Source organism: Anolis carolinensis, chromosome 5 (assembly GCF_035594765.1).
Source record: "Anolis carolinensis isolate JA03-04 chromosome 5, rAnoCar3.1.pri, whole genome shotgun sequence".
NCBI lineage: Eukaryota > Metazoa > Chordata > Lepidosauria > Squamata > Dactyloidae > Anolis > Anolis carolinensis.
In genome coordinates, this window is record NC_085845.1 from 144,258,134 (window position 1) to 144,284,525 (window position 26,392).

Below are 26,392 nucleotides of genomic sequence, written 5' to 3' on the forward strand. Positions count from 1 at the left end.
TCCTGTCATTGAAACCTCAGAAGTTCCCGCAGCGGAGGACTGGCTGCAGGAACTCACAGCGGTGCAACAACTTTTACTCCAGCAACTGGACCAAGCCAAGGAGGACTATAAACGTCACACTGACAAACATCGCCAGCCGGGCCCCGAAATCAAGGTAGGAGACCGGGTTCTTCTGTCCACTCGCTTTTTGCCCTCCCATCGCCCTTGCCGGAAGTTAGATGCCCGTTTCATTGGTCCCTATCCAGTGGTGGCGCAACTTAACCCCGTGACTTTCAAACTCCAACTTCCGCGCTCAATGCGCATTCATCCAGTGTTTCATCGCTCCCTGCTCCTTCCGGCGGATGGTGTGCGCCCTGATGCAGACCGGCCGGCCCCCACTCCTGTTTTGGTGGATGGGGAGGAGGAATTCGAGGTTCAGGACATTTTAGATTCTCGCTTTCACCGCCGCCGCCTACAATATCTCATTGACTGGGTGGGTTTTGGCCCTGAGGAACGCTCTTGGGAAGACGCTTCCACAGTCCATGCCCCTGATTTAACCCGCCGCTTCCATCAGACCTATCCCGCCAAGCCGCGGCCTCGCGCCTCGGGGAGAGAGTCCCAGTTTGAGAGGGGGCTTGAGGAGGGGGATAGTGTGATGACTCATGGGCCATGTAGTCCCGTTCCTAGTGCTGTTGTGACAGATGAAGAGGAAAACTTGGGTTTCCCACCATTTCAGCCAGAAAAGGAACTTTCCCAGCCAGAAATGGAGCCCTTGCACCTGCAGGAGGTTTGTCTTCCAGAAATCTGCCAAACAAGCCCTGAGTCAAAATCTCCCCCTTTTTCTCGCCATAATTATTATCTCCAGCAAAAAGGAGTGCAGCAGGCTAATCGCAGGAGCTTGAGAATTGCAGCAAAGCATTCAGATGATTAAGCCTGCTTCCGTGAGAGATTTTAGGGAGTCATACATCTGGACACAGAGATTGACTTTCGTTTCTGATTCCCCAGAGAAGTGTTCTCTGGTGGGAAAACGAGGCCTATTTAGGTTCCTTGCTCCCGAAGGAATCTTGCGGAGTCAATTCGTCAGCTACCGGAGCAGCGTGTGTGGACAGCTACTCCTGCTCTCAAGCCTTTGTTCCTGTTCCAAGCCTTCGTTCCCAGCCTTGTTTTTCTCCCCGGATCTTGCCTTGTTTCCCGGACCTCGTCAAGTAATTACCACGGATCTTGTTCTTGCTCCTCGTTTCCTTGTTGCCTTGAGTCAAGCTTTGTGTTCCAAGAATCAAGTTACCTTCTAGCCTTGCTCAAGTTCATGGACTAAAGGACCTTGTCATCTCCCCTCACTTTGCTTGGCAAAGTGAGTGTTTCGGTTATTGGATTACAACTTTGGACCTTAATATTTCATATTGGACATTGTTTCTTGGGACTAATTTTGACCTTTCCTGAAAGGACTAATTCTGGACTATTTCATACACTTGCTTTTATTAACTTTATATATTCCTTCAATAAAGATATTAGATAGATTCTGGCCTCTGTGTATGGTTATTGGTGCTCTGCAGCCTGGGTCGTGACAGGGTGAGAGAGACTGAATTTCCAATGTAACATTTGTTGTACAGAAATAGTAAGTGATCCTGCTTTTGCATGAGACAACACAAGTCTCTCCATTATCAATAATTTCTTACAAATAAAATAAATGAGCTTTTTATTCTCCAGTATGGATAAAACAGAACTTAAAATGTTACATTTAAAATGTAACAGATGGAATCCTGTAAAGGAGTTGCATCTCCATATGTGCACCTACATATGTGAGAATTACAGTTGGATGGTTTTGTAATGTCTGTATCTAGTACAGGAGTTATGTTGCATACTTTTATAGGGGAGCAGATAAAGTGACTGATGCACATAGATGCAAATTAGAACCCTAATACATCATAGAACACTGGAGAAGAGGGTTGATACACATTGATCACTCATGTTGATGTATCTTTATGTGTCTTTGAAATTCAGCAACACTTCCACTATGTAGTCCGATGTAAAGTTATGTTATGTAGAAGGGCAATATTGGATTCTGGCCAATATGTTCCATTCATAACTATACTTAAATGGGAAGTGACTAACATTATTGCTTTTAAAGCATTCATTGCCCATCAACACTAGGTTTCAGCTCTGATTTCAACAGTTTAATAAAGCTCTCATGCCACTCAGAGCAGTGTGGGGCCCTGTCTCTGTCTTTGATGCCAAGAAGAACATCATTTTTTCACAGCAGTGATTCTATAGCTCCTTCAGGAGGTGTGAGCAACTCTCCATCACACTAAAATGTGGGATGGCTGTTGGTATTCACCCCCTGTGTTGCGGAATACTTCCGGAATAACGGAAGTTAGTCCCCACAGGCCTAATACCTCATTAGACCCGGGTTTTTCAGGAAGTCAACTCTCCCACCTGTAATGGTAATACAGTACTATCTGGGAATTATAATCACAAAAAGCAATTACCTAAAGCTCTGGATATCTAATTGACCAGGAGATGATTATCAGACAATAAAAATCGTTGTTGTACTCCAGACTAATCAATAAAGAAGCACAGATGTAAACAGAAGAGTCCAAACAATTGGTACTGAATGTCTAGTTCTATCATTTTATGATATTCATGAACACTACATTTGAAAGCCATCCATTAAAAACTTTTTATAGGAATGCCTTTAGACAGAAATAATGAAAGGATTCTTCTTATATTCTCACCTCCAGATATCAAGCCTCCCTAGCCATCAAAAGCCTCCAGGAACACTTGCCAACCTTATAATAGACCGTTTTCTTCTAGTCTTGTCTCCTAGTATTTGGGTTTTGTTCCCAGAGGAAATCCTTTAATAGCTTTTCAGAGCTGAGAATTAATTTCTTCAAAGCTTGTAAAAGCAAAGTACTTTGAGATCTTGGTTTCCCATGCCAAACTGCCACTCTAAAATGCTATTTACTTAATGTGACTGCACGAATAATTATAAGCTCTCTGTAGATTGGCTCAGAACAATTCCCAAAAAACCCTAACAAAATGGTAAAACTGGAGTTTCTCTGACGCGGAGGGTCAGTTTGCTTATTTCTAAATGGATCAGAAAGACAAAAAGACTAGAGAACTTCCCAAGAACATGGAAGAAGTTTTTAATGTTTTAAATGCCACAAAATTGCTTAAGTAGCTCATAGTTAAGCACTTACACTAGTGCAGGCATGATGGACATAGTAATGTTTGTATAACAATAATGTTTGTATTGACCATTGAACTTTAAGGAGCCCCGGTGGCGAAGTGCGTTAAAGCACTGAGCTGGAGACCGAAAGGTCCCAGGTTCAAACCCCGGGAGCGGTGTGAGCGGTCGCTGTTAGCTCCAGCTCCTGCCAACCTAGCAGTTTGAAAACATGCCAATGTGAGTAGACCAATAGGTACCGCTCCGGCGGGAAGGTAACGCCACTCCATGCGTACAGCTCAGATCGCCCATTTCGTCCAAGACTTCTGGATGCAAGCGCAGATCGGCCGGCAAACTGCACCTGTGTCCAGAAGCCTTGGGTGAACTGGGCGATCTGAGCTGTGCGCATGCGTACAGTTCAGATCGCCCATTTCGTCCAAGGCTTCTGGACGCAAGCGCAGATCGGCCGGCGAACCGCACCTGCGTCCACAAGCCTTGGGCGAACTGGGCGATCTGAGCTGTGCGCATGCACACAGCTCAGATCGCCCTTTTCGGCTGAAGTTGCTGGACGCAAGCGCAGATCGCCGGCCAATCTGCGCCTGCGTCCAGCATCTTCAGCGCTGTGCAGTTTGGCGCGGAGCTTCGATCGCTCGTGCGGGCGCAAGCGATCGAAGCCTCGCACCAACAGCGGCGGCGCGGCGGCGCTACGGGGGCGTTGTCGATGCCTCGACAGCGCCCCTCTTGGTGTGCGCCCGAAGCGGCCGCTTCAGCGGCCTCTATGTTCAACTGGCCCTGCACAGAATTATGGGTCACTCAGCCAAGAAAAACAGAGCTAGGTTGCACATCATCTTATGTTTATGAAGGGCTTACGACAGCATATTGGACCAGAGATCACAGAGTTCACTAGCCTGTCCAGAGTTCACTAGTCTGAAGTAATGGCTGCAAGGAAAGTGACTTTGAATATGAGCAATATGAGTGTAAACTACCAATGGCACCCATGAAGGCAGAATTGCACAATGTGAAGGGCAGAGGTTGCACATGCTATTCATGAAATGATTTGCCCCTGAATATGAAAAACAAGTCTATGGGCACTTCCAGACAGCGTGAAAATGCAGGACAAATAAGTTGGGCAAAAATTGCGGTACTTTAAGCAGAGCCCGGACACGAAGCTATCAGTCTCGGTAAATGCTCCCTAGCATCCTGTTTGTAGCAGATTTTAGAAATCTGCAAGATGGACTGGGGACATCTGGAGGAAGCGGACTTTTTCTTTTGCAATTGACTCTGCAAGATGCTCTGGACCTCATATGCGCTCATGTAGATATCTAAATGCACACAAAAGGAGATTTCTTATTCTCTCTCCTCACTCTACTGTAAATTCAAGCTCTGTTTAATTTCATAAAGTTCAGAACAAAGGAATTATTTCAGAGAGTTCTCATTGTAATTGCTTGCCATTTGTGTTTCCATTTAGCCATCTGTGTGTAAATGGCTCCATTTATTTACAGCCCAGAACAGCTGTTTCTGAATTTTTAAATGCTCACATGAACTGGAGCAGTCCACACCAGGGTATACGAACAACTCCAGGGATATACAGTGATGCAAATATGCACGTTTTCGGCTGAAATAGGGTGTTTTTCAGCTGTTGAGCCAAATCAATGCAGAAACGCTATTTAGCCACACATCCCTCTTATTCCAGTTTCTTCTACATTTTAGGACATTTATAGAAGGGCCCCATAAAAAGCCAAATAAAATAGGAATTCGCGAGAAGACTGATCTTGTGGCTATATAATGACTAAGACCCCAGCTCTTGTGCAAAATCATTAAAAATAAATAAGGCTACATAGACATGTAAAAACAGCTTTTGTTTTTTAAAAAAGTGTACAGTATGGCTGTCAAACTACTACGTTTTAATGCACATTCAAAACCATGGCATTGCAAAATATTTTGCATTATATAAAAATATTGTGGCTAGAAATAAGGGGCAGGCTTTAGGGAGGTGTGGGTAAGATAGTGGGGAGGCTGTGAGTTTTAAAGGCTATTTTAAGAATATTTATTGTATTTGAATCTGTTTCTACCACAATTACTGTTTAATTGTTTTGTTAACTTTTGTATTGAGCTTTTTAAACTTGACTAAGTGTGGGATTGTTAGCCACCTTGAGTGCCCACGGGGAGAAAGATGTGGTATAAATAAAGTTAATGATAATGATAATAATAATAATATTAATGGAGGCAACACCATCAAGGCCATAAACACCTGGGCCATACCTGTCATAAGATCTACTGCTGGAATTATAAATTGACACAGGCAGAACTGGACAATTTGGACAGAAAAACAAGAAAACTCATGACCATTCATCATTCACTGCACCCTTGCAGTGATGGCCCGGGCTGATAAGCAGTCAGCTGCAACAAATCACTCTGACCAAGAGATCATGAGTTCGAGGCCAGCTCGGAGCTGCATTTGTCTCTGTCTTTGTTCTATGTTAAGGCATTGAATGTTTGCCTTATATGTGTGATGTGATCCGCCCTGAGTCCCCTTTGGGGTGAGAAGGGCGGAATATAAATACTGTAAATAAATAAATGTTGACCGGCTATATCTGCCTAGAAGATCAGGGGGCAGAGGACTCTTACAAGTAAAACAAGCAGTCAAAGAAGAAGAACATGCCCTGGCAGAATATGTAAAGCAAAGCGAAGAACCTGCTTTGATTGAAGTAAAAAATCAGAAACTCCTCAAAGCACAGTAGACAAAAAACCAGTACAAGAAAACCGCACTACAAACTAGAGCTGACAGCTGGCACAACAAAACACTGCATGGAAAGTTCCTTGACAAAATTGAAGGAAAAGCTGATAAGGAAAAGACCTGGCTATGGCTCACGAATGGGACCCTGAAGAAGGAGACAGAAGGCCTGATCCTTGCAGTCCAGGAGCAAGCCATCAGAACAAATGCAATCAAGGCCAAGATCGAAAAATCAGCTGATGACCCAAAATGCAGACTGTGCAAGGAAGCTGATGAAACCATTGATCATATCCTCAGCTGCTGTAAGAAAATCGCACAGACAGACTACAAACAGAGGCACAACTATGTGGCCCAAATGATTCATTGGAACTTATGCCTCAAGTACCACCTCCCAGCAGTAAAGAACTGGTGGGATCACAAACCTGCAAATGTATTGGAAAATGAGCATGCAAAGATACTGTGGGACTTTCGAATCCAGACTGACAAAGTTCTGGAACACAACACACCAGACATCACAGTTGTGGGGAAAAAAAAGGTTTGGATCATTGATGTTGCCATCCCAGGTGACAGCAGCATTGATGAAAAACAACAGGAAAAACTCAGTCGCTATCAGGACCTCAAGATTGAACTTCAAAGACTCTGGCAGAAACCAGTGCAGGTGGTCCCGGTGGTGATCGGCACATTGGGTGCCGTGCCAAAAGATCTCAGCCGGCATTTGGAAACAATAAACATTGACAAAATTACGATCTGCCAACTGCAAAAGGCCACCCTACTGGGATCTGCGCGCATCATCCGAAAATAGATCACACAGTCCTAGACACTTGGGAAGTGTTTGACTTGTGATTTTGTGAAATGAAATCCAGCATATCTATCTTGTTTGCTGTGTCATACAGTAATAATATAAACATTGTTCTACCACTTTCCCTATTGTGAGGACTATAGTTAAATTCAGAATAAACGAGGAAACCTAAGAGGTCTGGGTAAACTAGATCAGTACTGGTGGTGTTTGAACTCTTCATGCCCTGACTCCATTAATGATCTGGAATCTCCCTTGTGTGCTTTATGAGTTAAAGAAAAAATTCCTACTTGGCTGATTTCTGCATAGGTCAGGATGGGGAGCACCATTTTACAAATTCATATTTCTTTAATTTTGCAAATTTTCCCAATGGAACCTACTAAATTAACATTAAGTACTAAGAAGAAGTAATGAGTAGGAATTGCTTATGCAATCTTCAGATTAAAATATCTATATATACAACATGGAATGATACTGTGTTAACTTAAGCCGCACCATGGTGCATGCATATTTCATTTCCTCTCCATTAATATTAATATATTTATATAATGCACTTTGAATCTTGAATGGATTTGTTCATTGGGGAAAATAGTGATGGAGAACCTAATGGTATTGCATTTCTCTTTGCAGCTGCAGTGCTTATGAGGAAAGGAATGTGCCAAGACTTGCAGTGAGATACTGTAATAATTCTTACAGTGGCTTCATCTGGTGATGCTATCTTTGTAAAACAATTTACTTTGCATAGGAAATTTAGAGAAAACATTTCGTTGTTTCCAAAAACCAGAAAGGGGCAGCATTTAGGTATACAGTACATGAGATAACATATATCTATCTCATGCATGCAGTGTTTCTAGCAGGTGCTAGTTTTTTTCTTCACGGCTACACTGCATGACGAATGACATATCATTAGAAACCTTGCAGTTGAAAAGCTTCCATTTTTTTTAAAAAACCCTGTAAATACAATGGGTAATCTAAACTAATGAAAAAAATTGTACATACTGTGACCCGAACAAAAACCTTGCCTTTTACCCTGAAGTTTTCCATGACTTTGTGGGAGGCCTCTGAGGTAGCATTGTATCATTGTGGAGTTTGGGGAAGGAATAAGTGGTGGGTGGGACAGGTTTACCTGGGCAGGGTAGTAACTTGATCATTCCCAGCAGAAGGTGGTTCTTTCCCAATCTGAATTTTAGGTTTGCTAGCATGGTCAACATTTTATTTTATTTAAGAAGATCCATGTGTGCACATAGTAGCATATTGGTATTAGCTTGCCCTACTGAACATGAAATATGTATATTTGCATGCATGGGGGGGGGGGGGGTTGAATGGCCACAGCCATGTGACCAAAAGTAAAATTGTGGAAAATTGAAGATTCTGTGTATGAAAGGAACTAAAGGTTCTAAATACACTAAGCCTTTTGTCCATGCAAAATATTCTTATAAATAACCATTTGGTGTCCTCACTGGAATAACACTGAGTTGTTTTTCTTTGTTCATTTCTAATGCCTTTGCGAGTGACAGGGATAACATTTCTACCTCTGGAGCCTAATATGTACATGATTGTTTACTTGGAAAAAAATTGGTTTTCAATAAATCTCATGCATTTACAAAATGCAGGTTCAGCCCATTTCTTACCATACAGAGAATTGCTGTCGATACACATTGTGCTGCTTACAAGAAATCAGACACAAGGGCAAAGCTCATAAAGAATCAATGTCATATATTCAAGCAAAATCACTGCTTCAAAACCAGAATGGGGTCAGAATATGTGAGTGAGTAGATGTACACACGTGTTCACACTACATGTGAAATGCGTTTCTGTATTGAGATAACCTCTGTAGTTTAGGATCCAGTTTTCAATACAGAGTCAATGTTTCACCTCCCCAATGAGTGACAGTCATTTTACTGCTTGGGCCAGCATTACATAAATTGTATGAGTCTGTTTTTCTCCCATTTGTGTTACAGCTAGCCCTTGACATTCACTGAAGTTGGGGTGCAGGATCCCTATGAAAATGGAAAAAATACAAATTTTTTAACCGGAGAGAACAACTCTCTAGGAATCACTAGATGCTCCAGTACAGGAAATTGACCAAAACGTGTCGTAGAGGACGACCTAGAGATTTCTATATAGAGCATATTAATCAAACCCATGAAAAATGAAATCCATAAATGTTAAAGGTGTTGGGCTGACTACGTCTTCTACTGACCCTAGATCCTAGATTCTTTTACACATAGGCACTGGAAAATCTTAAACAGAATTCTCTTTAGAATATGATATATTTTTTCTAACTCAGAAATTAATTTGTGGTGTGTTGGGATGACTTTCAAATTGGCTTTTATTTACACTGCAGATTCCACTCTATGCAACATTGCATGTTGTTACAGAGGGCCTCGGTGACTCTCAGGAGACGCTTTCTTGGCTGGAGCTGCAGCAAGATGAAAAGTAGATACTTACCACTGCATTTCCATGGCTGGAATGGGCTGTGGCAGAAGGAGATTGTATTTAAAATACAGCCATCCTTAATTAAATTTCATTTTATTTTTGATTAATTTGATTTAGTGTAGAAATGCACTAGTGATTTTTTGCAGCTGTGTCTAAACTGGGCTCTATTTGACCCCAATATTTGATTAGTAAAATGATTTCCATTATCGTAGAGAGGTTAAGCTGGTGAGGGTTTGGTCATCAGCCAGAAAATCTGGATGGGATTGCAAAACAGGTCTGTGCAAGGGGAAAGGATTCCTTGTCCTTGATAATGAATCAAAAATATGATAGCACTGCCTGTTTTAAAATATCAAATGTATAGGTCATTAATGACAGTACTGTCAATGTGTGTTTTTTGAGTTTTCTGTTATCCTTGAGTTAAAGGAATTTATTTAACATTTATTATATTTGTTGATTAATCCTAAAGATGGTAAAAAGCCAGTACAGTGTTTGCTGAGTGGGACAGATGTAGACCCAATACGTACATGGAAGGCTCTATGGGCATATATGAATTGAAGATGTTGATCTCACAAGCCAGTAAGAAACCCAAGTAGGTTATACTGAAGTAGCTTGGATCCAAATACCCTTTGCTCACCTTGTGTGCCCATGGATGAGACCTGCAAATGATCCCAAGAAGGACTCAAGAAGTTGTGCTTCCTCTAATATGGTATCTTTCCCATCATCCCCATTTTAGGCTTTATAAAGTTGATTTAATTTGTAGATTTTCTGTGTTAGGTGGTAATGCAGAGATAATGGCATTGACGTTATGATGAAATATATGTACCCCAACTGTTGAACTGCCAATGTCTGTAATGGAATTGTGCATGCCACAGATTTTTGAAGAGTAAGCAGATTCATATAGTTGCTTGATTCAATAATACCATCAGTCTGGCATCAGTAGCTCTGTTTTTCAAACGCTCAGTGGGTTTTTTGTATTTTACATGGTCTAGTAAAATTGTACAGCTTTGCTGCTCCACTAGAATGTTGATGACTAGCAGCAATTTCTAAAGCCAGCTGAAAGAATGAATAGTGTAATGTCAGTGCTAGAATGGCAAAGGAAGAGAGATTCAAATGTGTCTAGTTTCCAAAACAACAAATATTTTTGTGGTTTTTCTGACTCTTACAATTTTGGAATGGAATCTTTGCTTTGCAACTGTGTAAGAAGTGTGATTAAGGAACTACATTTCATCATAAAATTACAAAATACTGACAGCTATTCATTTATCAGTGCATTCATTAAATTATGAAATGTTACCAAAATCAATCAAACTGCTGCAAATATTTTGAAAGATAATAGCCAAACATTTGTTTTCTAAACATCTAAAGAAAAATAATGTGTCTTTACATGATTGAAGTACATGTTTGATGAGCTAAAGGTTTGTTAGCAGAGGATTTAATGAAAGCTATTTAAAAAACAAAGTAAAAATATTCCAATAGTGCTTCACTTTTGTTATCTATATATCTCCTCAGAAACCAGTACTGCTAAAGCTGATTCCCTACTTTGACATGTGAATAATACATATGGGGACCTGTCAACCTGAGCTCACCCAACTCCCTTCTTTGTTCCTTGAATTTAATTTATGTTCAAGAAACAGAGTCTTACTCCTTCGTGTGGCCATTGCCACCATTAACAATAGATTATACCATTAGAATGTAGTCAATTTTCCGAGAATAATTAAAATTACAGCCACATAAAATAAGGTTCAATAAGACATAGTGAGCCATGTCAGTTTGCAGTTCTCAGCAAGTAAAATGCCCCAATTTTATTTTATTCTCTCTGAATTATACTTTTTTAAAAGCAAAAAGTGCATACTGGAAGACAGGGGAGAGGTGACTTGATATTTTATATGCATAGGGAGAAGAAAATGGAGCAGGTCCTCACACAGCACCCACAGTTCAGAAAACAACCCAGACCAATGGTAGGGCAGGTAAACAGCAAAGTGGATGGAGTCACAACCCTTTAATTCATCCTTAGAAGGAGGAAGGAAAGGTCAGTGGCATCTGAGAGACCTCGTAATGATGAAGACATAGGACCTGACAGGTAGAAAAGTGAAAAGGAGGGAGGAGAACGAGGACATTCCGCAACAAAGCAGAGAAACACAGGGAAAAGATGGCTGGAATGTGAAGGAGGACAGTTAAGGTATGGAGTATTTTGCTTCAAATAGAAAATTGTGAATGAATTATCAATCTTCACTGGCTCTGGCAAAAATTCTGAATATTTTACTCTTCAGTTTTGACTGGATAAAAGCAACAATAGTTAAATATGAAGAATAACCAAAAAGAAAAAACACACTGTGGTATTTAATTTTTTAAATTTTATTTTAGCTCTGTGCATATGTGTGGCCAAAATATTATGCAGATACTAGGACTGTTCATATTCAGATACAGTAGAGCAGGGGTCCCCAAACTAAGGCCCGGGGGCCGGATGCGGCCCTCCAAGGTCATTTACCTGGCCCCCGCCCTCAGTTTTATAATATAATATTTTTATATCAGTTTTAATAATATAATATATTGTATATACATATAATATTGATAATAATCTTATGTTATACAATATAATATTAATAGTAATACCATATAATAATATTAATTGTATGTTATATATTACATATTATATAATAGCATAGCTGTATAGTTCAATACAGTAATATATAATGCTAATATTTTGTTATGCTAATAATATAATATATTGTATGTACATACAGCTGCTCTGAGTCCCCTTCGGGGTGAGAAGGGTGGGATATAAATGTAGTAAATAAATGCAGTAAATAAATAATTAATTTTAGACTTAAGCTCAGCCAAAGTCTGACATGACTTGAAGGCACACAACAACAACAACAACAACAACAACAACAACAACAACAACAACAACAATCCTAATTAACTTGACTATCTCATTGGCCAGTAGCAGGCCCACACTTTCCATTGAAATCCTAATAGGTTTATGTTGGTTAAAATTGTTTTCATTTTTAAATATTGTATTCTATTGTTGTTGTTGTTGCACTACAAATAAGATATGTGCAGTATGCATAGGAATTTGTTTGTATTTTTTTTTCAAATGATAATTCGGCCCCTCCACAATCTGAAGGATTGTGGACCGGCCCTCTGCTTAAAAAGTTTGGGGACCCCTGCAGTAGAGTCTCACTTATCCAAGCTAAACGGGCTGGCAGAAGCTTGGATAAGCGAATATCTTGGATAATAAGGAGGGAATAAGGAAAAGCCTATTAAACATCAAATTAGGTTATGATTTTACAAATTAAGCACCAAAACATCATGTTTTACAACAAATTTGACAGAAAAAGCAGTTCAATATGCAGTAATGTTATGTTGTAATTACTGTATTTACGAATTTAGCACCAAAATATCACAATATATTGAGAACATTGACTACAAAAATGGCTTGGATAATCCAGAAACTTGGATAAGCAAGGCTTGGATAAGTGAGACTCTACTGTACCTTCTTTGGGATAAAAGAGAGTAACTTCATGCTTTACCATACCTTTGGCCATTTTCTAGAAAAAGTTTTAGCACTTTATGATTTCAGTCTGTAGATGAATTTTAAGTTATTCATTCAACCTGGAATCTTCAGTTATTTCTTTTATTATCTAGAAATCTAAAAAAGTTTTTTTATTCCCTTCATGGGTTGTCTCTTCTTCCGAAGTGTTAAGTTGTCATGAAGAGTATTCTCCATGGTTCATTTCTTCCTTATAAGGAAGGATTATATATGCTGAAATATCAGTTCACATGTTGCAGGTTTTAGAAATACAACTAGAAAACCACCTACTTAGATAATTACGTTTTTTTAAAAAAAAGCAAAACATGAGTTGCATGACAGGTATTCCTTGCAGAAAATATGGCCTGTGGACCACATGCAGTGCCCCAAAGGATTTTGGGTAGCCTGAAGAGGCTGCCACTCTCACCAGTTCCCTTGCCACCAGTTGCCACCATTTTATAGGGTCTTTGTCTTTTCTGAGATAGAATACTACCAGGGCCGGCCGGAGATATTTTTTGATGTAAAGCGGGGGCGCTGAAAAGCGCCCCCGCCACCGGCGCCCTGGCCCCGCCCAGCGTGCCCTGGCCCCGCCTCCCACGCTGCGTGGGAGGCGGGGCCAGGGCGAATAGTGAGGGGGCGGGGCCAGAGTTGGCCCCGCCCCCCGTGCCCTGGCCCCGCCTCCCACGCAGCGTGGGAGGCGGGGCCAGGGCACGCTGGGCGGGGGGGGCGGCGTCAGAGCTGGCCCCGCCTCCCACGTTACCCCCGCTCGCCCGTCTGGCCTTGTGTAGCAGGCCAGACGGGCGAGCGGGGGTAACGTGGGAGGCGGGGCCAGCTCTGACGCCGCTCCCCCCCCCCGCCCAGCGTGCCTTGGCCCTGCCTCCCACGCAACGTGGGAGGCGGGGCCAGGGCACGCTGGGCGGGGGGGCGGCGTCAGAGCTGGCCCCGCCTCCCACGTTACCCCCGCTCGCCCGTCTGGCCTTGTGTAGCAGGCCAGACGGGCGAGCGGGGGTAACGTGGGAGGCGGGGCCAGCTCTGACGCCGCTCCCCCCCCCCGCCCAGCGTGCCTTGGCCCTGCCTCCCACGCAACGTGGGAGGCGGGGCCAGGGCACGCTGGGCGGGGGGGCGGCGTCAGAGCTGGCCCCGCCTCCCACGTTACCCCCGCTCGCCCGTCTGGCCTTGTGTAGCAGGCCAGACGGGCGAGCGGGGGTAACGTGGGAGGCGGGGCCAGCTCTGACGCCGCTCCCCCCCCCGCCCAGCGTGCCTTGGCCCTGCCTCCCACGCAACGTGGGAGGCGGGGCCAGGGCACGCTGGGCGGGGGGGGCGGCGTCAGAGCTAGCCCCGCCTCCCACGTTACCCCCGCTCGCCCGTCTGGCCTTGTGTAGCAGGCCAGACGGGCGAGCGGGGGTAACGTGGGAGGCGGGGCCAGCTCTGACGCCGCTCCCCCCCCCCCCGCCCAGCGTGCCTTGGCCCTGCCTCCCACGCAACGTGGGAGGCGGGGCCAGGGCACGCTGGGCGGGGGGGCGGCGTCAGAGCTGGCCCCGCCTCCCACGTTACCCCCGCTCGCCCGTCTGGCCTTGTGTAGCAGGCCAGACGGGCGAGCGGGGGTAACGTGGGAGGCGGGGCCAGCTCTGACGCCGCTCCCCCCCCCCCGCCCAGCGTGCCTTGGCCCTGCCTCCCACGCAACGTGGGAGGCGGGGCCAGGGCACGCTGGGCGGGGGGGGCGGCGTCAGAGCTGGCCCCGCCTCCCACGTTACCCCCGCTCGCCCGTCTGGCCTTTTCTAGCAGGCCAGACGGGCCAGGGCGCACTGGGCGGGAGGCGGGGCACCGTCAGGGCGGTGCCCCGCCTCCCGCCCAGCCTGACGGCGCCCCCCCGGGCCTGCGCCCGAGGCGGCGGCGTCAGCTGCCGCATGAGTGGGGCCGGCCCTGAATACTACTGCCTCCAACCCCCATGGTTCTGGAGCATTAAATCGTGGTAGTTAAAGTTGCCTCCTTATTCACAGCCTCTTTGGACAACTTCGTGAGCTAGCATAGCACTAGCTTGGTCCTTTTGCTGCCCTCTCTGACTGTGTTTCAACCTTGATATTGGGAAGATGGTGAAAGAGTGCTAGAGAAAGAGAGACTTTCAGTATTTGGTTGGAGCAGCGTGTTTGCAGTAAACAATGCAATAAATCTTGTCTTAGGAAAGAATGGGATGCTGACCTAGGAGTCCCTACTGTAGTTGTTTCAACCATGGCAAATGTAAGGGAAGTCCAGAGCAAGAAGAGAGGAAGCAGCCCAATCTGGAGGCACATCTCACCTCACCTCGTCCTCTCTCCTTTCTCCTTTACTATGTCAGCATTCAAAGCAAAAGGCACACCAGCCAGAGCCTCATGCAGATAGAATCCAAGGGTTGGGAGAAACCACAAGGGCCATCCAGTCCAACCACCCACTATGCAGGAAAACACAGTGGAAGCACTCTTGACAGATAGCCATCCAGACTCTGTAAGTGTAATTAATTAGTATTAATTGAAACTTCCCTTGTTTATAATGTGATTTATTTGCAAAATAGCTTAATCAATAATTATATATTTACTTGGAAGGTCCTGTCTGTGGCCCTAAGAAGTTTTGCTTGTTTTAAATTGCGCCCCCTTTTTCTTCTGAGTTGTACAGATCTACATTGGGATAAACTTTTCTTATGCAAATTCCCTTTTTTCCTAGGGTATATATCCAACATCACAAAATATAGATCCACAACTCGTTTTCAGTGACATAGTCATTCTTTGAACATCAGTGACAATGATAGTAATGTACTGTCTTTCCCACATCATAGCAACATCTTTATGTACAAAACTTACAAGAAGCAGAAAATCAGACATCTACCACTAAGCAGCTTACCAGATGCTTCATCTATATTCTGCTCTCTGACCTTTTGCAGCTAAAAAAAGCTGTCATGCTAGAGAAAAGGGGAAAGTGAACATTCAGCCTGGCAACAGAATGAAGTGACAGAACATAATTTGCTTTTGATCAGTTTATCATCTGAGATCTAACTTCTACAAATAATAATTTAAAAAATAGGTAGCCATGCATAATAACAAAATTCAAAGCTGGGAAATATTTTTTATTATTCCCAACAGAAATGTCACAAAAGCAAGTAAGCATCTGAGTTCTCTACAATTCTAAATTAAGCTAGATCAGGGGTCCCCAAACTACGGCCTGGGGGCCACATGTGGCCCATCAAAGCCATTTATCCGGCCCCCGCAACGGTAGCTCCCTCCTTCTCTGCTGAGGAAGGTGCGTGTGGTGAGAAGGAGGAGGAAAAGGCGCATACCTTTCCCTTCTCCCTCACCCTGCGCACACCTTTCCCACTGCCACTGAGGAAGGTGCAAACAGGGTGAGGGAGGAGGGAAAAGTGTGGGCCTTTCCCACCTCCTCTCTCTCCCGGTGCGTGCCTTCCAAAGCTTTGCTTGTTTACAATGGTATTTTAATTATTATTTAATTAATAATTAGTTATTAAGGGGTGCTTTGCTAGTGATTTTGGTGCACAAAGGCAGAAGGGAGTTGGACTAAATGGCCCAAGGGGTCTCTTCCAACCCTTATTATTGATTTATTTATTTATTAACATTGAGGCTGGGTGGCCATCTGTCGGGTGCTTTGCTTGTGCTTTTGGTGCACAAAGGCAGAAGAGGATTGGACTAAATGGTGCAAGGGGTCTCTTCCAACCCTCTTTATTATTTTTAGTATGATTATCATTATTTTATTGTTATGATTATTAACATTGAGACTATATTTGTCCCCGTTTTATTTTTTTACTTCAAAATAAGATGTGTGCAGTGTTCATAGGAATTTGTTCATAGTTTTTTTTTTTTAAAAAAAACTATAGCCCGGCTCTCCAACGGTCTGAGGGACCATAAACTGGTCCCCTGTTTAAAAAGTTTGGGGACCCCTGAGCTAGATAGTACAGAGCATTAAAACACTGGGGGGATGAAACAAAATATCTACACATTTGATCTGACGCTAGGGCAGTTACGGTTGCAAGCAGTAGATGGAGATTGTGGTCCAAGGAGCTGGGTGCCCAGCTCCTAGTATGGTGTGTTGGAATGCACACATAGTTATGTCTGTTCTTTGTCCATAGAGACAGAACTGTCAGCTAAATGAATTGTTTCCTTTTTGGCTTGCATTCCTGAAATGCTGATGGGAAGGGATAACATATTACCCCAGAGCAAGGCAACGTTTGGGAGTGTTAGATGCAGCCCTATTAAATTTTTGGCATATTTCAGGAATATCAAGATCCATTGTCAATTTGTAAATCTGGAATTGTCAACTTACCACAGAGAGCACCATCATTGCACCCAAGTTTCTGTTACTTTGCTGTTTTATAGAAACTCTCTTCAGGGTCTTCACTGATAAGGGAGGCTTGCTATGCAGCATGATCCCTCAATGGGAAACAATCACTGAAGGCGGCAGAGCTAGGACATCACAGGTTGTCCATTTGAGGAAGAAAGTGTCCCCTCCCTCGGTCTGCTGAACTATTCAGCCCTGTAAAATTGTTTATGACGGTTACAGGTTTTCCATCCCTCACTGCTATAATGCCTTGTCCTTAGACCACTCATTTTGGTACCTTCCAAAATCAAATAATAATTTCACTTTTAAAAAAATACTCATATGAATCCCAGTATTACTCACTTTCCTCTTACCTGGGTCGTTATTCTTCTCTCTTTTCCATTGTTTGGCCATCTTCTCTCGACAGTTTCACTGCCACGACATTTCACATAACATCTCTATGACATTGATTGACTAGATTTGTGCAAACTTCCTTGACCTCTTTTCCTTTATCCCTTCTACATATATCTGTTGTAGTGGTTCTCACGCATGAGATCTCCTTGGAAATCCAGTGATTTGAGACTATGTAACCTACATTTTAATTTCATAGATCTGTCTTGGCCCTCTATTCATCAATTTGTCTATGTATAGTATGAAAAAGCTGAAGGTAGCATTTAAGAATCTACCGCTTTCTGTGGATTTGTTTAAAACATTGACAAATAGCTAATTTTTGTAGGTATTCTTAATATAATATTTCTTTTATGTATATACTTTAATATTTATATATGTACTTTAATTGTGTTTGTATTTGGCCTTTACTCTAAGGACTCCAAAGAAGCATGCATAATTCTTTTTGTGGTCCATTTTTCATCACAGCAAAGCAAATTTGGAAAAAGAGAAAATAATAATTTTGTTTATGGCTACATGGCTAGAATGTGGGAAAGAAGAAAGTGGAAAGTGTAGCTCTTTTGAGTATTAGATATTTCATAGGTAGAAAAAATGATAATTGATGTGAAGTTAACTCAAATTCAGGAAAGTATACTGAGCAGCATTTGTATACTGAATTGCAAAGTTGTGTTTGCTGCCTTGCACAATTATGTAAAAATACACTGTTATTCTGAAAGTGCACATAGCCCGTGCTCATTTTTTTTTAATGGTGATTGAGGTGCTATCCAGCCATTTCACACCCGTAGAGCTCCAGGCATGGTGCCCATAGTTATGCAACAATGGGATTCAATGGGACTGCTTTAAACTGGTATTCATTTGTGTTGAAGCAATATAGAAGATTGGCCAATTATTCTTGCTGCAAACAAGATTTCTTCAAGAAGTCCTTTCCCCACCCCCCAAAATAATTTTAAAATGTCTTAAAGAGTCTTATAATTTCACCCAGGAGAAAAAAATTATTTTGAAAGTCTTATCTCTTGCTAATGAGAATGACAAACAGCAAAGATTTACATCCCTAGTAATACTCATATGCTTTAAATCTGGCAGAGGGAGTTTCTGGTGAAAACCAGCAAAATTGAATGATACAAAATTATTTTCTTGTTTTTTGTTGCGGTTTTTCTTTTTTTCTGTGCTGCTTTAAAGAAAGTGGTTTGCATTCTTTTCACATTGTGTGTTTGAAACTTTATATTCAAGTACCTTCTATGCCCAAACTGAAAAAATAATGTGTGAATTGGCACTTAGGTAATTTTCTAAAATTGAGAAAGGTATGCAGTTAGAATTTCAAAAATCCATTTGCTCCAACTCAATTGAATAAGTACCAAGTAGCAATACAATTCTTGTCACATTAATAAGTAAAAATACTTACGTTAACTGACCTCTACTCTGTATTCAAGCTGCCAGAGCGATGCTTACATAAATTGTAAGCCAACTCTTACAGAAAGAAAGTTCTTTAATTTCTATAGAGCTGCCTTTCCTTCATTTGGTACGATTTTCCATTAGGGGCTTTCAACGTTGCTCCTTTGTTCAGCATCCTTCAAATAATATGATAAAGTTATTAGAGGCAGAATGGCAGTATTATAGTGTATACTTTAACAATTGCTTAGTGTAAGAAGTAATGTGTCATTGTGCTGATAAAATTCTTTGGTAAAGAGTGTATAAAATATTAATTGGAAAACTCCAAATCAAGGAGTGCAGCAAAAAAGCTGTTTCATTGTGGCTGGAACAAGGAACAATAACAGAGACAATCTGAAACTGAAAAAAAGACTTCACAATTTGGCATACTCTTTGAAGTTAATGGTTAAACCAAAGGCTCTCAGATTAATGAATAAAGAGGGAATTGTTTTTCTTGTTTACTAAAGATACAGGAACATGTATATTTGCTTAAATAGTAATAATTTTTATTTGATTTTCTGCATGAAAAATAGCTCAATTATACCTGCAAAATGAGCATACTTCTCATGCTGGCATCCAGAACTTCAACACCATTAAAATACCATTGGCTTCAATGAACTTTTGCTCCATGTTTCTGTGTTTCGTTAATTTAAATTTCTTTATCTGCACACTGTCCTTTTAGAAATGGCTTTATATAAATCTGTATGTCTAGTACAGAAATATGTGTTCTTGTCATGTAGCTATTAAAGCTTGTTTCCATTCTTTCTGATTTAAATAAAAGCTAAAAAAAATATTTTTGGGAGAGGTCATCTGGAGTTTTGGAGTATAGTGCCACCTATATGTAGATGATTACTCCTTTCTACCTAAAGCTAAGGAAGCTGTCTTGACCCTAAATGTGTATCTGTCATCAGTAATGGACTGGATGATGGCAAACAAATTGAGACTTAATCCAGACAACACAGATGTACTCCTGGTCAGTTGGAAGATAGATCAGGGAATATGGATCCAGACTGTGCTGGATGGGGTCACACTCCCCTTGAAGACACAGGTTTGCTCTTTGAGGGTCCTCCTGGACTTGGCACTGAACCTGGAGGCCTATGTGTCACAGGTGGCCAGGAGGGCCTTTCCACAATTAAAACTTATGCACCAACTGTGCCCTTTCCTTGAGAAGAGATCCGGTCACAGTAGGACATGTCTTAGTTACATCCAATTTGGATTACTGTAATATGTTCTATGTGGGGCTGCCTCTGAAGAGTGCTCAGAAATTTCAGCTGGTCCAAAGAGCTGCAGCCAGGTTGCTAACTGCGGCTGGCTGCAGGGAGTGGACAACCCTCCTGTTACAGCAGCTCCACTGTCTGGCTGCCTGTTTCCAGCCACAATTCAATGTGCTGGTTAAAATCCATTAAAACATATTCAAATTTAAAAACCACAGCACCCCCTGACTTGAACTTAAAAACCTTCATCTTTAAAAGCCTGTCTGAATAAAAAGGTTTTAGCCTTCTGCCGGAAGGACAACAGTGATAATACTGTTTATATTTAATTTTGTTTTAATGTTTGCATATTTGTATATTTTAAATTGTATGCTAATGTTTTTATGTTTAGCTGCTTTGAGTCTCCTTCAGGAGAGATAAATATGAATATAATAATAATAATCTACATACTGCTATTGTTATTATTATTTTATTCATTTATATCTTGCCTTTCTCCCAATAATGGGACTCAACACTGTCCACATTATTCATGACAGATTTCCTACACAGAAAATATTTCCATCTAAAAAAAGTGAGTGTATGGATGTATATATGGGCAATTTTGTGATTTATAAATGCATGTTTCTGTTTTCACCACATAAGATACTAAAAGACAAACTTCCCCAACCTAGTATCCTCCAGATATTTTGGACTGAACTGCTTGCACTCCTGATCATTAAACATACTGCATCAAGTTTAGAGGAGCTGAAATCAGGAACACAGAGGATATCAAATAGAGGAAACATGTAATAGTCTGGGGATCCAGAATTTTTCATAATGAGGTATCACCTCACACCCTCACTGAGTCTTTTCTGATTATGGCAATTAATCATTAGAACAGCTTCCTTCTTTTCTGACCAGCAGCTAGGCAACAGTGTTGTGTGTGTTTGTGTGTTTTTGAGAATTGTACCCAGCTATTCTATACAGACTTAAACTTTTGATCGGTCTAGCTCAGTGTTGTTCACTCTGACAGACATCATATCGCCAAGACTTTAGACACAAGTAGGGGTATGCAAAATATCATTTGATGTCCTGGATTTCGGCGATTCAGGGGATTTGGCTGCTGAATGCATGAAAACAAGACTGATCACAACAGTTGGATCTTTTTGGCTAATAGGGACTAATGGGGCTGAACAACTCTCTTCCTGAGGCAGAGGCAGTGTCGCAAATCAGGCAAGCTGCGGCTCTTCCTTTGCTCCTCCATCCTTTCCTGAAGGGCCTCCTTCATGTGCCTGCTTGAAACAAATGGGAACTCACTTTCCCAGTAGCACTTTGAGTGGCACAGATATTGATGAAGTCTGTGTTTGTGATGACTCATGGGTCATGTAGTCCCGTTCCTAGTACTATTGTGGCAGATGAAGAGGACAACTTGGGTTTCCCACCGTTTCAGCCAGAATTGGAGCCCTTGCACCTGCAAGATGTTTGCCCACAAGAAGTCAGCCAAACAAGCCTTGAGCAGAAATCTCTCCCGTTTTCTCGCCGGGATAATTATAATCGAGATAGAGGCGCTAGGAAGGCGAATCGCAGAAGCGCCAGAATTGCTGCCAGACAATTAGCTGATTAAGCCTGTTTCCCTTGGGAAAACTTAAGGAGTCATGCATCTGGACACAGTATGGGTTTCACTTCTTGTTCCCCAGGGAAAGTTTTCCTTGGCGGGAAAACAAGATCCTATATAGGTGTTTAACCGCAAGGGAATCCTTGCGGAGTCAATTCGTCAGCTTCGGGAGTGAGATTGTGTGTGGACTACGCTACTCCTGTTCCTTGTTTCCAGGACCTTGTTCTTGTTCCAACCCTTCCTTGTTTCCCCGGACCTTGCCACGGACCTCGCCATGGACCCTGTTCTCGTCTCTTGCTTCTTGTTGCCTTGAATCAAGCCTTGTTTGCCAAGAATCTATTTTGCTCTCCAGCCTTGTTGTCAAGCTCTATTGGACTAAAGAACCCTGTCATTTCCCCACACTTTGCTCGGCAAAGTGTGTGTTTCGGTTATTGGATTATAACTTTGGACTCTAATATCTCATATTGGACATTAATTTCCTGGACTATATTTGACCTTTCCTGAAAGGTCTACTTCTGAACTTTATTCTTCACTTGTTTTTATTGACTTTTTATATTCCTTTAATAAAGATATTAGATAGATTCTGGTCTCTGCGCATGGTTATTGGTGCTCTGCAGCCTGGGTCTTGACAGTGTTCCCTGTAGCATGATAGGAGTTGAAGATTTTCTTTCTGTGTTTTTCGTTTTTGGCTGTGTCCCTTCTACTCCCCTCTTGTGGCGTGTGTTTGGGATTTCAATTCCTTGATCCCTCTCTTGTGTTGGTTTGCTTTTTAAAAAATGTTATGGTAAAAACTTTTAAAGTTTTCCAAAAATTAGTGGATTGGTGAAACATTCTGAAACTTGGCAGGCTTGTAGTTGTAAATGTGATTTACAAGTGAGACAGGTTTCATGCTGATAGGCCTAAAAATGACAGAGAAATGAACCTCTAAAGTTTCCTCATTGGCACCAATGGACTAAATCTTTCCAGCATGAAAACAGAAACCCCTCCTGAATTCAGGAAGTTCCCTAAAATGGAATTGGGGGGGGGGGGGGGGCAGCCAGAAACCAGGCACCAAAAATGGCATGTGGTTTTCATGAATTGCACACCCCTAGACACAAGTATTGCCTACTTTTATTTGTAATGTATGGATGTAATTTTACATGCTACCTGTGCACTAAGGCTTTACCTGTTCAGAACTTCTTGAGTTGATCCACTATAGCCAGGGCTGCATTCATGAAAAGAACGTTCTTTTCAATAAGTAAATAAAAGTTAAGAAATTTTAGCTGAAAATTGCTTTATATACATCTAGAAATTTAAGGCAAAATATCAACTCAAAACCCTTGGATCAACTTATTCCTGGGTCAATGTGAGTACCCTTCCTTTTTCTGAATACAGTGACAAGAGGCAAAAACTTAGCCCATCCTGGGTAATGTAAAAGAAGCACTGATCTCCTCTACTCTCTCTGCCACAGTGCCTTTTTGAATGCCTTGGCTGGCCTTGAAGTGACATGGTGTTTTTTTTCTTTCTCTGTGGGAAGGGAGAAGTAACTTATCCATGGGTCATGCCAAAATCCAAAATGTTGACCAAAAAATCTCCCCTCAACCTAACCTAAATAAGCAATTGACCTTTCAGGAAAGATCAAAATTAGTCCAATAGGTAAAAGTCTTATGTCCAATATTAAAGTCCAAAGTCCAGAAACCGAAACACACACAAACTCGGCTTGAGTATTGAGTGGGGAAAAAGAGCAAAGTGGCATGAAAGAGTTATCTGGAGTAAATGTCCGAAAGCAGGATTTCAGGGCAAAGCATGAACTAGATGTGCAGGAGCTGAAACGCAGTCCAAACTTGGGCAAGGAGGTAGACCGGCGCCCGGTCTACTCAAGAGTAAGTGCACCTTCAGGCCGCTTGGATTCCAAGAGCTAGAGACGATGATGCTTCTCAGTCAGAAGTAAAGTTGACACCGCAACAGGAAAGTTCCCAGCGCAATACTTTTATTGAAGTTCACAAGCTCTCCCAAACCAGGTGCCTGACTCCCTAAAACTTCCCAGGAAAACTGAGCTTGTCATGTCACCACGCCAGGTGTCTGACTCCCAAATTCTTCCCAAGAGAACTGGGCTTAGCCATAGTCACCACGCTCTGCTAATCTGGCGCTTCTCAAACTTTGTCTCTGCGATCTGTCTGTTTTCAAAAAGGCCCTACGATCAAACACTAAACCTTCAGGAGAATCTGGGAGAGCTGGTGCTGTTTCAAGGGCATCCTTAATTGGCTCTGGCTCGGAGATGTCAACAGCAGGCATCTGGAAAGGAGTTGATTCTTGCTGACGTGGGAGAAAACCAAAGTCTTCTTCGTCCTGGACAGTAATGGCCACAGGGTCAGGGGCCAAAGGTGCCCTAGGCATCACACCAAGCTTTGTTCAAGCCCTGGTGGGTAACAGCCTCAGGTGTAGCCATCCAACTAGAGTTTTAACTTCTCATCCTTTTAAAACAGTGGTTCTCAACCTATGGATCCCCAGATGTTTTGTCCTTCAACTCCCAGAAATCCCAACAACTGGTAAACTGGCTGGGATTTCTGGGAGTTGTAGGCCAAAACACCTGAGGAGCCACAGGTTAAGATTCACTGTTCTAAAAGCCCCATAATTGGAAAAGCAGAGCAGCTATGATTAAGAAATCCCTCCCTTTCTCTGTACTTATCTTAAAGGGTGAAGGATTGAAAGGTCACCTACATCTAAGTGGGATCTCATCTTAGGCTGACCTAGATGCTGTGTGAACTGTCTGACATTTAATGTAACCATTCCTATCCATGACAGCCTGTGAACAGATGATTCATTCTTTATATTCAAAGAAAATCTTTCATGCCTTGTGAAGAGTTTGTAAACTTGTCTTTTACATGCACATTCCTCCCAGACATGTAATCAATACACCATGTTATATTCTACTAATTTAAACAAAATCTACTGGGTACAGCAGTAATCTACAGCTTACTTAAGTGAACAGAAAATTATCAAGAGCTGAACAACAGGATTGCACTTGAAAAGAAGTTATTACAAGTTTGGGCCAGGGAAGAACAAGGTGCATTCTGTAAGTTGCAAGAGTTTTTCCTTTTTTGCTGCTTCCATTCCCAATGCTTGCCGCCACCACCCACCACCCCAATGCATTTTCTGCTCCAGAATTGATGGATTTAAACAAAAGAAAATACAGAACTACTCAGTCTACCCCCATTTTTGAGCAGAAGTGAACTTCTGTCTATTTCAGTTTTTCATTGCTTTGAGGAAGGTATTTTTGCATGTTTTTATGGTCTGCGGAGCTAGAATAGGTCCTGGAGTCCAAAAATTGCCCCCGCCCGGTCCTCAGAAGCTTTTCCATGAATTATGTACAATATTTTTCTCCTTCAACTCTCAACATAGTATATTTTACTTTTTTCCTGTTTTCAGGATATGGAAAGGTTTTTCTTCATTTCTACCAGAAAAATTGCATAATTAATATTTTAAATAAATATTTTATAAATAAATAATACTGTCTGCTTATAATGGAGTGGGGGAGATGAGATTGCATGCATGGAATAAAAAGAATCAAATGTTCCCAAATGCTTTACTCTAAACCTTTGAATAAACAAATTGGCACTCTACTGACTAATAGCTCTTTTGTCATAATTTTTTGTTATGACAAATACTAAATCATTTTTAAAACAAAAGCTTTTTATTAGGAAATGTGTATTGCGCAGTAACATCTATAAGAGTCTGCTATATATAATTGTGAAAATCAACACATTAAAATTAAACATACAAACCATCTAACACAAATACAAAAAGCCTACATTTAACTGATGAATAAATGTTATCCTAATTCATGGCCAAAACCCCATCATATATTTCATGCTTAATGTCTTTTCCAATATATATTCAAATAAATTAAGATGATAAAGATTAGAAGATTAATTTCAATATAATTTATGGAAAAGCCTACAGTAAAATTCCAAGACCAATTGGCGTTGACAAAGAAGCTTAATAACCATGATCTTTTGGGACAATTAGAAATCAGGTTTAGTAATTGGTATTTGTAAAAATAAAAATATATAATTTATTTCCCTTTGCTTTCTTTTGAAACTGAAGTTAAAGTATTATCTTTTAAAATATTCCCGTTAGAGAAAAGATGAGAACCTTTAAAGCATCCACATCTCTATATATAAAAGAGTGATGGCATCAGGGCAGCGGACAAAGCAACAAAACTACAGGCCCCCCAACCTCGAAATTTGACAACACAACCCATCACACATGCCTCAGGGTTGATACAACAAAAAGAAAAGAAAAATAAAGTCCTAATTAGAGGGAGAGCAATAATTGTTTTTATCCAATTGCTGCCAGTTTAGAGGGCTAATCTCTGCCCACTTCGTTGCCTAGCAACCAAGGGACAGCCAGGTTTCAGTTAGGGGACAGGCAGATTTAGGCCTCAGACTTCTTCCACAGATTATCTAATTTGCACTGGATTATATGGCAGTGTAGACTCAAGGCCCTTCCACACAGCTATAGAACCCATTTATAATCTTATATTATCTGCTTTGCACTGGATTATCTTGACTCCACACTGCCATATAATCCACTTCAGTGTGCATTTTATACAGCTGTGAAGAAGGAGCCTCATATAATCCAGTTCTAAGCAGATAATATAAGATTATCAATCTACAGTAGACTCTCACTTATCCAACATAAACAGGCCAGCAGGATAAGTAAATATATTGGATAATAAGAAGGGATTCAGGAAAAGCTGATTAAACATCAAATTAGGTAATCATTATACAAATTAAGCACCAAAACATCATATTATACAACAAATTT

At 41.7% G+C, this 26,392-nt stretch overlaps 1 protein-coding gene across 32 annotated transcripts in view; it reads left to right on the forward strand.

Annotated features, from left to right (window-relative positions):
• Window positions 1-26,392, forward strand: part of nrcam (neuronal cell adhesion molecule) — a 182,698-nt gene that overhangs the window by 70,793 nt on the left and 85,513 nt on the right. Inside the window, exon 3 of one of the 32 annotated variants that reach the window (XM_062982469.1) lies at window positions 14,979-15,124. The exons of the other annotated variants lie outside the window; for them this stretch is intronic. The gene's annotated coding sequence lies outside the window, so the exon portion shown is untranslated. The remainder of the gene's footprint in view (window positions 1-14,978; window positions 15,125-26,392) is intronic. 32 annotated transcript variants of the gene reach the window in all.